Genomic DNA, 12,118 nt, shown 5'->3' with positions numbered 1-12,118 from the left:
ATATGCCAAAAGAAGTTATACTGGTAAATTACATTAGATCTTCAATTGAGGAGATATACAATCTTTATATATGCCACAAGAAGTTACCAAATTATGGCACTACCCTTTGGCCTTCAATATAAGTGCAGGTGTCTTTTTAATGGCATTAGAAGTGGTTTTTGGGCCAGAGCTGAGAAGTCATCTAGCACTGACGCTTTGTACAAGATCAAGTCGTGCATACAGAGCCATTAATCAGTCAACTGAGGAAGAGTGTATCTTGGCAGTGAACAACTGAGTGTCAGAATGCCTTGGAGGCAATTAAATATGCCTTAGTAAGTGCAAAATTATTACACTACCTGGGTATGAAACTCTAATTTCACCTGATGAGTTGTAAGTGTACTGTCATATTGCTGGTTTAGTTGTGGAGTATCTTTGCGGGCAGTCGCGTCTGTAGAGTCGAGTGCGGGACACGGAACTGTTATGTTGTGTAGTGTGTAGCTCTGCATGTGAGAGGCATTGTTAGCATGGAAGTTGAAGTGTTGCTACAAGTGTTACTACAGTAAAGTGATAAAATAAGTAAATGATTCAGAGGAAAGTGCGTCAAGAAGTAATTTAAAAATGAACAGTGCTGCTGATAAAATATATGTGTATCCTCTCGTTGCATGTCATACCATACAGTATCAGTCATCCGCACTGTGTTCGGTCTCCCAGAATGAACTGATGTGAATCAGTAGAAATTAGTTACCATAAAAGAGTGCAATGAAGTACCAGTAATCTGTAGCGAGTGTGAGAACGTGCATTTGGCCATTGCGCTTGCACATTATCAACAATCAGCCACGCCGTGATGATTACGTGCACGCTCGTGCAAGTGAGAACTGAGAACTGAAAAACTAACTTTACGAACAGTGTGAAAATAACATTACTAGTGTCAAGGAGGACTGGTACCAAATATCTGTGTATGTGTGATGAGTATAAGAACTTTTGTGCGATCATTTGGCTTCCGCATCATCAACAATCACCCGCATCATGTCGGTTACGCGTACGCTCGTCCGAATGATATTGTGGACTGTTAATCATCCATTAATTGGGATAACATTCTGAATTAGAATGCAAACAGTGCAATCTGCGATTTTCCTTTAATCGTCTCAGAATATAGTTGTTTATACCAGATGTCGAACAGTGTTGTTTTAACGTTGAGTGGCTACCCTAAACCCGCTTGCATAATTTGATAGATAATTTCAGGCAAGCCAGCAGCAGTGTGGAGCAGAACAGTACAACCACTGCGGAATTACCAGGTACGTGGAGTGGACAGGGTGCACAGTTCAGAAGTGACAAACAGTTTAAAAGGACCCCACCCATTTGTACTCCCGGGTGTGTTACATGGCGATGTGTTATAGGACCTGCAATTTCGGATAAGAAGTGCCATATATTAATTTGGAGAGTGAACTATTTCTGTATAACTGTTAATTTAGATTGTCGAGTGACGTCACACTAGCTGTGGGATGTGTATGTCAAAGAACTTGTGACACAGTGTAGATACTCGTCTGATCCGTGATAGTGCAAAAAAGTAGTGCTACGAAGTAAACATACTCCATGGTGGTGCGCTTTTGATGATGCTAGCAGCACCTATGTGCGAAAGTGAGCACTAATATGGCAGCCATTACGATAGACGACACTAGTGTCACCTGTGGGCAAAAGTGAAAACTTTTCAGCAGCCATCACCGTGTATGACGTGGGCGGCGCCTAGGAGCGATGCTGCAAATATTACCGCACTCTGCAGAGAGGGTGCAGTGCTGACAGCCAGACGGCGTCAACTGAGTCAGCGCTACACAACAGCCGTGACTACAGAGCCAGAAGACAACACAAAGTAAGTCACACATCACAACATTACCTCACACAACTGAGGCAACGAGAGTAATTATCTGGCAGTGCAGATTGCATTCTATAATTATGTAATTACAAACAGTGACAGTTTTAAATTCTTTTGTATAACCAAAATTATGAGACATTGCTTAGTAAAGTAAATGTCACTGCCAGACCCTGCTTACTTAGTGGTCTAATTTTAACTACAGTTAATACAATTGCAGAACTGTATTTACGTTAGCTTATATTTCATTCTTTTTTTCTGTTACTTGATCTTGTATGTTATGTGTGCTTCTGAGCACGAATTACAGCGTTGAATGCAGACGATGTTGTAGTTTGGTTGTGGTTATTCCCATCCATTCTATGCTACGAGTGTTACTGTGATTTGTTTATTTTTTGCTTGGGTGACTTTACGGTGGTTCAATATGGCAAGTAATGAGCTTGGTACAACTGCAGTAGACAGGGATGTGAAAGCAGTCTCTTTAGGTGAAAGTAATCAGGAGATGGAAACGAAATCAGAAGCAAGTAGTAGTGAAATGTCGAAAGATTCCAGTATAGGTGACAGTAGTTTATTAACAGAGATGGGAATTCCAAATGCAGTGTCGTCACCAATCATGGAGACACCCAAGCAAGGTGAGTGTAAACTTAGGTCTGACCTGTCCATCATTGACATGCTCAAACAAATAAAGGAAGACATTAAGCGCCAGAGGCATGAAAACAAACAATTAAGGGAAGATATTATGTGCCAAAAAGAAGATAATAAGCAGTCGGTAGAGCAGATAAACAAATGACTCAGTAAAAAGATCGGCGAGACTAATGAGGCTCTAAGGTAACTGGCTGAGTCAATTCATCAGAGGATAGACAAACTTACCATTCGGTTTGAGGAGAACGTTGCAGGCAATACTTAACGTTTTGAAAAGGTAGAATTGGAAGTCAAAAAAGTGAAGGAAGAACTTACTAAAAAGGTTGAGGTTTACGAGGGGCATTTTGAACAAATGGATGAGGAAGTGAAACACTGTAAACATAGGATATCAGCTGTTGCGCTAAACCAGGATGCTTATGCATGGCGAGTAGAAGAGGTGTACAGTGAGGTAGGCAAGACTAAGGAACAGGTCGGTCAGCAGGTGAAGAGTGAAGTGAAATCACTATTATTTGATGGAAGCATTGCTGGAGGTAGCTTAATTGGTATACAAAATGATGAGGTCTTCTTTGGCATACGAAATTTTAAGAACTTCGAACCAAATGGGAAGTGGCATTCTAAAGATTTCTTACATCAATTTAAGGGCGTGTTGCCTGAATTATGGGACGAGCAAAGAAAGGTACGCTTCGTTGCAGCAAGATTGGAAGGTGAAGCTGGTACCTGGGGTATGAGAATAGGACATAAGTGTACAACCTTTGCTGAATTTGAAAAGGAATTTTTGCAACAATATTGGTTGAGACGGAAGCAAAATCAAGTATGTAACAGTCTATACTAGGGTAGAAGGTTTGAGACTGGGTGTGACCAGAAATTAAAGAAATTTTTTCAAGATAATTATGAGAGGAACTTGAATTTAGGTGAATCAGTGATGACCGAAGCAATAGTGTCCCTGACCATAAGTAAGCTACCAACTGGAGTTCAGTAGAGGCAATGAAATTAGTCTCAGGACAATTAAACCCGTTGTATGAGTCACAAGGAACAGGAGGAGGAAAAGATGGTAGAAGAGTATCAGGGAACAATGAAACCAATACAAATACCCATCCAAACCATGACAGTAGACATAGTGGATGACATTAGAATAATTATAATGACAGGAGACATTATGTGGTTTCTGTGTCCATGTTGGTCACAGAAGCGACGGTGGCCTCTACAGATATCAGAATTCAAGGCACAATGCATCAGATGACCAGATGCGAAACTGGAAACATAGCAAGTGGAAAGAGTATATAACATATTTTGAGGGTGTAATCAACAACTTATCTCATGCCTCAAGGGCAAACACCAACTGGAAAACATTAAACTATACTATAGTGAGCAAGATTAATGACTGAGTGATATATTGTGATGTGTCTGAATCTGTATATATGTCAGCTGCAATTGTCCTTAAGTACAGAAATTAATTTCTGATTATTATGAGGTTTTATGAGGACATTTTAATCGAGTGAGATTTAACTAGGATGTGTTACTGCCATATGCAATTTTTTTTTTCTTTTCACTTTCTATCTGTTTAACCTAGATTATATGTATAACATTTCATCTTGCCTGCAGAGTGATATGGTTTGAGTGATTACTAGTGACTAGTGTATATAGGTTCTGCTATCCAAAAGTTTTTCATTAAAAGTTTCTTTATACTCCTGCTTAATGATTGCTATTATTTTTTGTACCATTCACTTAGTAACTAAATTTAACTTAGTGGACATCCATATATATTTTTCCTTCTTAATAGCCTATGTGTTTATTATGTCATATAGAACATCGTAATGTCTACTGTAGTAGTAACAGACTAAGGTTAAGTTGAATAGGCATTGCTAGGGCAACACTGAGAGCACCATTAAACTGTTTCATGTATTCCAATGGACGGATTACTGTGAGGCGAGAGTGGCGAGCTGATGACTAAACTGCACATCTGCAGGTCGGCGCAGCATCGACGTTACAGTCACTCCCCACTCCTTCCATTGCAAAGAATGCTCCATTGTGATGCAGTGTTGTGAGTAGTGAAATAATTTTTTTTTCTTTTCCCTAGTGCCGATGGAAGTTCTTCAGTTTTTTGCCTAATAGTGTCACCAGTGATATTGTCTACCAAGAGTGCCAGTGAACATGTATGTTTTTCTACTATTTTATTTTGTTTTTGATCTCTTTCTTTCAGGCACCTGTCTATCATATCTAACCTATTGTATTTGTAAACTTTTCTATTTCAGGGACTTAATATTTTTGTGTCTTATTGTATTAGCTCCTAGTTTATCCACTCTATTGTAACTGTGTTTTGCTATACAGGTTGCACTGTAGGTAGGGTTCTTTTATTATATAAAATTTTGCGTATTTGACAACTGTTCTTTATGTTTCCATGATTATGTGTAACTCATGTCTGGTCCACAATGTGTCAGTGATATATAACTGTGAGATGGGGCAGTATAACCCACCCCCCACCCCCCATCACACCATCTATTTAACCCCCTGCAGTAGGGAATTATCTATATTTTGATATTCTCTTCGACAATTCGAAAACTTTTTCATGTGGGAATGTAAGTGTACTGTCATATCGCTGGTTTAGTTGTGGAGTATCTTTGGGGGCAGTCGTTTCTGTAGAGTCGAGCGCGGGACACGGAACTGTTATGTTGTGTAGTGTGTAGCTCTGCATGTGAGAGGCATTGTTAGCATGGAAGTTGAAGTGTTACTACAGTAAAGTGATAAAATAAGTAAATGATTCAGAGGAAAGTGCGTCAAAAGTAATTTAAAATGAACAGTGCTGCTGATAAAGTATATGTGTATCCTCTCGTTGTGTGTCGTACCGTACAGTATCAGTCATCCGCCCTGTGTTCGGTCTCCCAGAATGAACTGATGTGAATAGTAGAAATTAGTTACCATAAAAGAGTGCAATCAAGTGCCAGTGATTTGTAGTGAGCGTGAGAACGTGCGTTCGGTCATCGCGTTTGTGCATTATCAATAATCAGCCGCGCCGCGATGGTTACACGCATGCTTGTACAAGTGAGAACTGAGAACTGAAAAGCTAACTTTACAAACAGTGTGAAAATAACATTACTAGTGTCAAGGAGGACTGGTACCAAATATCTGTGTATGCGTGACGGGTGTAAGAGCTTTTGTGCAATTATTCAGCTTCCGCCTCATCAACAGTCACCCGCGTCATGTCAGTTACACGTATGCTAGTCCGAATGATATTGCGGACTGTTAATCATCCATTAATTGGGATAACACTTCTGAATTAGAATGTAAACACTGCAACCTGCAGTTTTCCTTTAATCGTCTCAGAATATAGTTGTTCATACCAGAAGTTGAACAGTGTTGTTTTAACATTGAGTGGCTCCCCTAAACCCGCTTGCATAATTCAATAGATAATTTCAGGCAAACCAGCAGCAGTGTGGGGCCGAACAGTATGACCACTGTGGGATTACCAGGTACGTGGAGTGGACAGGCCGCACGGTTCAGAAACGACAAACAGTTTAAAGGTACCACCCCAACCATTTGTACTCCTGGGCGTGTTACAGACTGACTCCTCAAATGTTGGATTAAGAGCTTATCTGTTTCAAATTAAGGCAGTTGAGGGCCAGCCAACCTTCTGGCTGATAGCTTTTGTAAGTACGGTGCTGTTGAGTTGTGAAAGGGCATTTACATCCACAGAACTGAAAACATTAGTTGTTGTTTGTACCTTCAAGAAGTTCCACTATTATTCAAATGGATTACAGCCAGCAGTATACTGTGATCACCAAGCTCGTAGTTTCTTCCAGTTGTGCAAGTTACTTATGCCAAGACTATTAAGGTGGACACTGGTGCTCCAGGAGTACAGGTTTCAAATACAATATATAAAGGGAAAGAAGAACCAAATCACAGATGCCCTATCTAGACTTCCCATATGGTTAGAACAAGAAGAATAGTCAGATGAGAAACGGGGAGAATTCCTAGTACCATTGATGAGGGAACAAACAACATGGAGTTACTATTTAGAGCCATGTCAAGCTGTCATTGGTACAGATTAAAGATCTGCTCTGGCATGAAATACAGCATATGTTAGAACAGCTTGAGGATCCGAACATAAACCAGTATTTTTGGGTAGTGAATGAAGTACTATTCTACCAACAAAGTACTGGAAGCAATAATTGATGTGTTTGCATTCCAGAGAGCCAATAAAATAAGTTTGTACATTGTATACACCTGGTGTGGGGCCATTTTGAGTGATTAAGTTTGCGAATAAACTACAGACATACTGTTATTCCCACAACTTTAGATGGGAGGTATAGACAGTAATCAGATCATGTGTAATATGTAAGAAAAATAAACTAAATAATAAAGACAGCATCAGATTACTCCAATCAGTTTTGCCATAGAAGCTGTTAGCTTTGGTATCAATTGATGTCTGTGGGTCGTTACCAAGAATGAGAGGTGGGTGCAGATTTATCGTTTGTTTCCTAGATGTATTCACAAAAATTGTATCCATTGAAATCAGCCACAAGTAAGACCATTCTTAGAAGGTTACTGTAGGAGTATATACCTGGAGGAAAACAGACATCCATTGACACAGATCCTGGCATGTGTCACCCAGCTTCTCTGTGATAACATCATTGGTCAATAGAATATTGTAACAACTGTAATACGAACTAAGAACTTCAGTGAAGTGTAATATCTCAATGACCTAAGTTTTGTGTAAATTGTGACATCTCATAATGATTGAAAATAATCAATAATTCATAAATGACAAAGGGAAACCAGATGGGGTGACCCAAGTTTTCCATGGTTTTCCTGGGAGTCTTTGCCCAAATGGGCAAATAAGGCCATGGGCACACCATTCGCAAACTATAAAATGTGTCTGAAAGAAAAAATGGCACAGAAGTTGCATGTGTAACTTAGGTAAAATGCTACTGTTAATTAAAGCATCATAAGAAAATGAATTCCATTCAGTTATTATCAGGAATGAATGATGTGATTAGTACAGAGTGCGTATGCATAAAGCAGTGATTTACATCCAGTGGATTTTCTACACCGCTATAGAGATAGTTTTGTGTCGGGCATGAGTGATGACCCAAAGATTAAATTCGTTAAAAGATGTCTTGAAAGCAAAGCTCTGTCATGGGTAAATCTAAACTTAAGTCAGTGGGAAACATACCAAAGTTTCAAAAAAAGTTGTTTAAATAAATTTTGGTCAGAAGCTGAACAAGGGAGAATTAAAAGTGAATTTCTGATTGGTCAAAATTATAGGAATAGGGACGGCACCCTGAAAGAGTTCTGTAAGAATCAATTTAAGAAATTAGCACATGTTTACAGGCCATTTAAAGGAATGACATCAATTGATGCACTAAAAAGGAGATTACCAGAAAGGTTGCAGTGGGATAGGGCAGCAGAAAGAAACATGTACTTCAACAATAGTAATGATAGAGATCGTAGTGGTAATAACTACAGAAACAGAGATAGTGGTAACTTCAATCAGGGTCAAAATGGTAATAGAGACAGAAATTTTGAATGTCAGGAGAATAGGAACAATGGGGATAACCATGGGCAATTTAATAGAAGAAATAATCATAGAGGTGGCCATTCAGGAATGGTGGTCTGCCTCAATGAAGGTCGACAGTTTTGGGGCAAGGAAATACAAGAACAGGACCCCCAATTTACACCTACAGACAATATTAACAGTATTAATAATGTGGCACAGGTATCTGAAGTTGAACAGAAGGAAATCAGCTTTCTAATTTATGTTTTGATCAAAAATTTTGGAATGCTATGTTTAATTATAATGATGTAGATTCTAATCACAAACCAGAATGTGAGAGTAATTAGAATTTTGATGTAGTATGTACTAATGATTTCTTCTCTTGGTCAGAAAACAGTGTTACTTATGTATGTGAAACAGTTAATAGCTGTATTGGATCTGAATTAGGTGGTATTTTTGATATAGATGTGAATGAGAGCTGTGAAATGGCTGAGGTTGGTAAGTCTGAGACTGATAGCTTATTCTAAATGAATGTAGGTGAAGAGTGTGACTTTGATGGCTATAAGACATGTTGGTAATGATGTTATTGATTAAGTTATTTTGGAAGAATAGGATGATGATGAGGAGGAGGAGGAGGAGGAGATCATGTTTTTGTGGAGTCTAAGAATAATGAAGTTTCAGAGTTGTTTGTGAATACAGGTAAGTGGTGTTTGTGATGACGTAAGTGAGATTCATGGAATACCAGTCCAATCAAAGCAATTTTTCATTAATGTCATGCAGAATAATGATCCAGACAGTGAAGGTGAATTATCTGTAAGCCTAAAGAATAAAGGTGAAAACTGTTTGGAACCAAATTGATGATAACGTAGATAAATGTGCAGTCTGGAATAAGTTAGCTGTGGGTAGTCAAAATTTGTATCCAAATTGGTGAAATGAAGTGAAAGAAGATCTGAGTAGGAAATGTAATTTTGACAGTAATATATTTTGTGTTCCTTCTGTAAAAAGTGATTTTAGTTGTGCAACGGGACCCATTCAGTGTGTTCAATCTGTACCTGATAACATAAGTAACCAAAGTAATGCTATGATACCAGTAAAGTCGATAAAACCCCCCAAAAGCAGTGTGGATGTAGCACTTGATGAAATTTAAAGTGATCTTTTACATGAAGTGTCTAAGAGCAGAGATGATGATTAAGATTTTGGGCGTCCTGACATTAAGGTCAAGGTTGATCAGTGGGAAGGGAACTGTTTGAATGATACAGGCAGTCTGATTTTTAGTATATCTGAACAGTTTAGAGATAAGGTTAAATATATTAGAATTTTGTGTAAATGCCCATTATAGGTGTAAAGATAACAGGAGCCACTGGAAAGCAAAGCAACTATGTAAAATGCCAAGTACTGCTAACATTTAGTATAGAGGACAAGATATATTAACATGGATGCGTAATGATACCTAGTCTAGAATAAAATATTCACTATTGTTGTAGATATTTAGGACTATATAATTGTGTTTTGTTTGCCATGAATTTAGTATGTAAGATCATGTAGTTTTAAAGTTCTGTCTTATCTATTGACTGAGGGAGATGATGAAAAACCAGGGGGATAGGAGAGAGCAGAGACATGATGGTAAAGGTAGATTTTGTAAGTATGAAGTAGGAGATCTTGTGTTGGTGAAAGCCAAAGAGAAATCTAAAGTGTTGATAGACATTATCCATAAATATCTGATTTTTATTTGTTTATTCTTTTCCAATTGCCATGAATGTAGTATGTAAGACCATGTAGTTTTTAAAGTTCTATCTTATCCAGTGACTGAGTTTGAATCCATTTGTAGATTCATAAGACTATAGAACTTTGTATATATAGAGCTGTGTTTTATTTGTCTGGATTTTAGTATGTAAGATGATGTGAACTTTGAAGTTTTGTCTTATCTTTCAACTGAGTTAAAACCTGGGGTACAATATATAATATAATTAGGACCTGTATTAGATTTTGAATTGGGACACTATTCATAACTTGTATTGCAAAGATTAGGAATAGTATCTGAGCATATCTGTATATTACCTTATTAGTCCATTCTTTTCATTGCATTTTAACCCTGATTGTTAATGTTTCATATGTGAGGTTTCATATGTGAACACTCTTTAATTTCACCTGACATAAATCCCATGTAATTGATTTTAGAATGACTAAGGAGAGCATATCTTGTGTGCTGTGAAGAAGGTATTGAACAGCATAATTAGTACACAAAACAATGTTTCAGGATTTGATGTGAATTCTAGACAGGAAGTTACCTATCTGTTGGAGCATGTGATGAGAACTCTAAGGAGGAAGCTGAAAGATGCCGGTGGATCCATTCTCCACACAGCTGTATGGCTCTATCCTGATGGACGAGTCAACTTGCAAGAGATCATGGGTGCTGGGTAACGTACGTGAGCATCTGTTGACTGGAGCTGTGTTGTGACTTATATTTGTGAATGGGTAGCCAAGACTGCTAAAGACAGTGTTATTCAGCATAAATGCATGTCTTTCTTACAAAAATTTGGGGGATTGACTTTCCAATCATTATGTAACTTTAAATCAGTATGTATTTTTTTTATCATTTGAAAATTAATCTTTGAAGTCTTTATGTATGTAGATTAGTTGTATGGAAAGTTAGCAAATAGTGTGGATGACATTTACTAGTATGGACAGTATAACAGAATGTATGCATGTCTGCTGTCATACTCTGATTTTGGTTCTCAAGCTACTGGATTGTGTCATCATTCAAAATGCTCAGAGTGTGTGTGTGTGTGTGTGTGTGTGTGTGTGTGTGTGTGTGTGTGTGTGTGTGTGAACTAAAAGAGAATGTACAACCATTGATTGAAGCTAGATGCTTCTTGCATTTACTCTTTGCATATATTGATATGATTATGAGCTTTATTCATTTTGTTTTGTCAAAAAAATTTTCTCTTTTGTACCCGATGTGGTTTGGATTCATTGGTTAATCCCCACATTGTAAACTTAGGCCCTAATGTTTTTCTGTTATTTTGTTCTTTCATGAGTCAACATATCATTGAATCCTACAGTTTATGTGACTGATTGATTACTATTCACGATTGAGTATATTCTTCTGGTATGTACCCATTATTGTGAGTTTTTCAAGTTGGCTCACTTGTCGTACGCTTAGGCTCTGAAATTTTTTCTCTTCTCTTTTGAAGATTTTATTGTATGGATCTTAACTTAAAATTTGTAAATTCTATAATTTACATTGTCTCTGTAATTATTTCTATAGTTTAGTGGAGTCATGTTGTAGTTGTGACCTTGTATTATTTGTCGTATGACACTATGTTCCACTGATCTGAAAATCTGAATGCCATATACTGATATATGTGCAGATTATGATTTGTATAGTAGATATTTTTCTTATGTTCTCTATAATCTGCAATGCATCAGATACTTCTACACATCTATCTGCTATCCTGGGTGTCATTTTGTACACCGTTTGGCAAACCTTTTAGTCTGTCACAAAATATTGTAAACATTCTGTTTCCAAATTTTGTCATGGGGATATAATAATGGGTCACCCTCCTCTAACATTACTTTTTTATATATAGAAATAACCGATACCATGTATACTATTGATTCTTGTGTAGGTGATCATTATATCAACTGTCTAACTGAATGAATTTCGTATGATTTTGTATACAATGTGTTATGTTTCAGGCTAAAATGTGTAAAAAGCAATCAATTTGTTAGTACTATGTATGTACAGTTAAAATTACTCTTCTTTTAAAATTATTTGAAATTATGAAATTTCTGGTATTCTTATAATTCATATTATTAATTGTACAATCTAATGTGAATTAATAAATTTATTTCTGGATCGGTTTATAAAATAATGTTATATCTTGATGATGATTCTTCTTTTATCATGAAAGTTTGTAAACTCTTTTGCTTTGTAAACTCTATGGAATAATGTGAGTACTGCAGAATGTAAGTAGTGGTGCGCATGCCTCTGATGGAAACGCATGTATTTTGATGAACTTGTCAACAATAATGTAATTTGTGGTGTGACAGTAGTGCAAATTTTAAAGTCGGTGTGATTTAGGAGAATGGGATAAAATAAAAAGATATTCATAGCAACAGGCAAATCTTCATCAGTTATT

At 37.2% G+C, this 12,118-nt stretch overlaps 1 protein-coding gene and 1 long non-coding RNA gene across 2 annotated transcripts in view; one reads left to right on the top strand and one right to left on the bottom strand.

The window, feature by feature from the left end:
- LOC126236355 (UPF0193 protein EVG1 homolog) overlaps positions 1–12,118 on the bottom strand; it is a 333,107-nt gene that overhangs the window by 16,142 nt on the left and 304,847 nt on the right. The gene's annotated exons all lie outside the window — the stretch shown is intronic.
- On the top strand, positions 2,079–12,095 carry LOC126236356 (uncharacterized). The gene is made up of 2 exons (XR_007544901.1): positions 2,079–4,638; positions 10,234–12,095. It is a non-coding gene; the product is annotated as an uncharacterized LOC126236356 (long non-coding RNA).

This window comes from Schistocerca nitens, chromosome 2, assembly GCF_023898315.1.
Source record: "Schistocerca nitens isolate TAMUIC-IGC-003100 chromosome 2, iqSchNite1.1, whole genome shotgun sequence".
Lineage (NCBI taxonomy): Eukaryota > Metazoa > Arthropoda > Insecta > Orthoptera > Acrididae > Schistocerca > Schistocerca nitens.
Note: the sequence above shows the minus strand (reverse complement) of the source record. Positions and strands in the feature narration are given on the sequence as shown.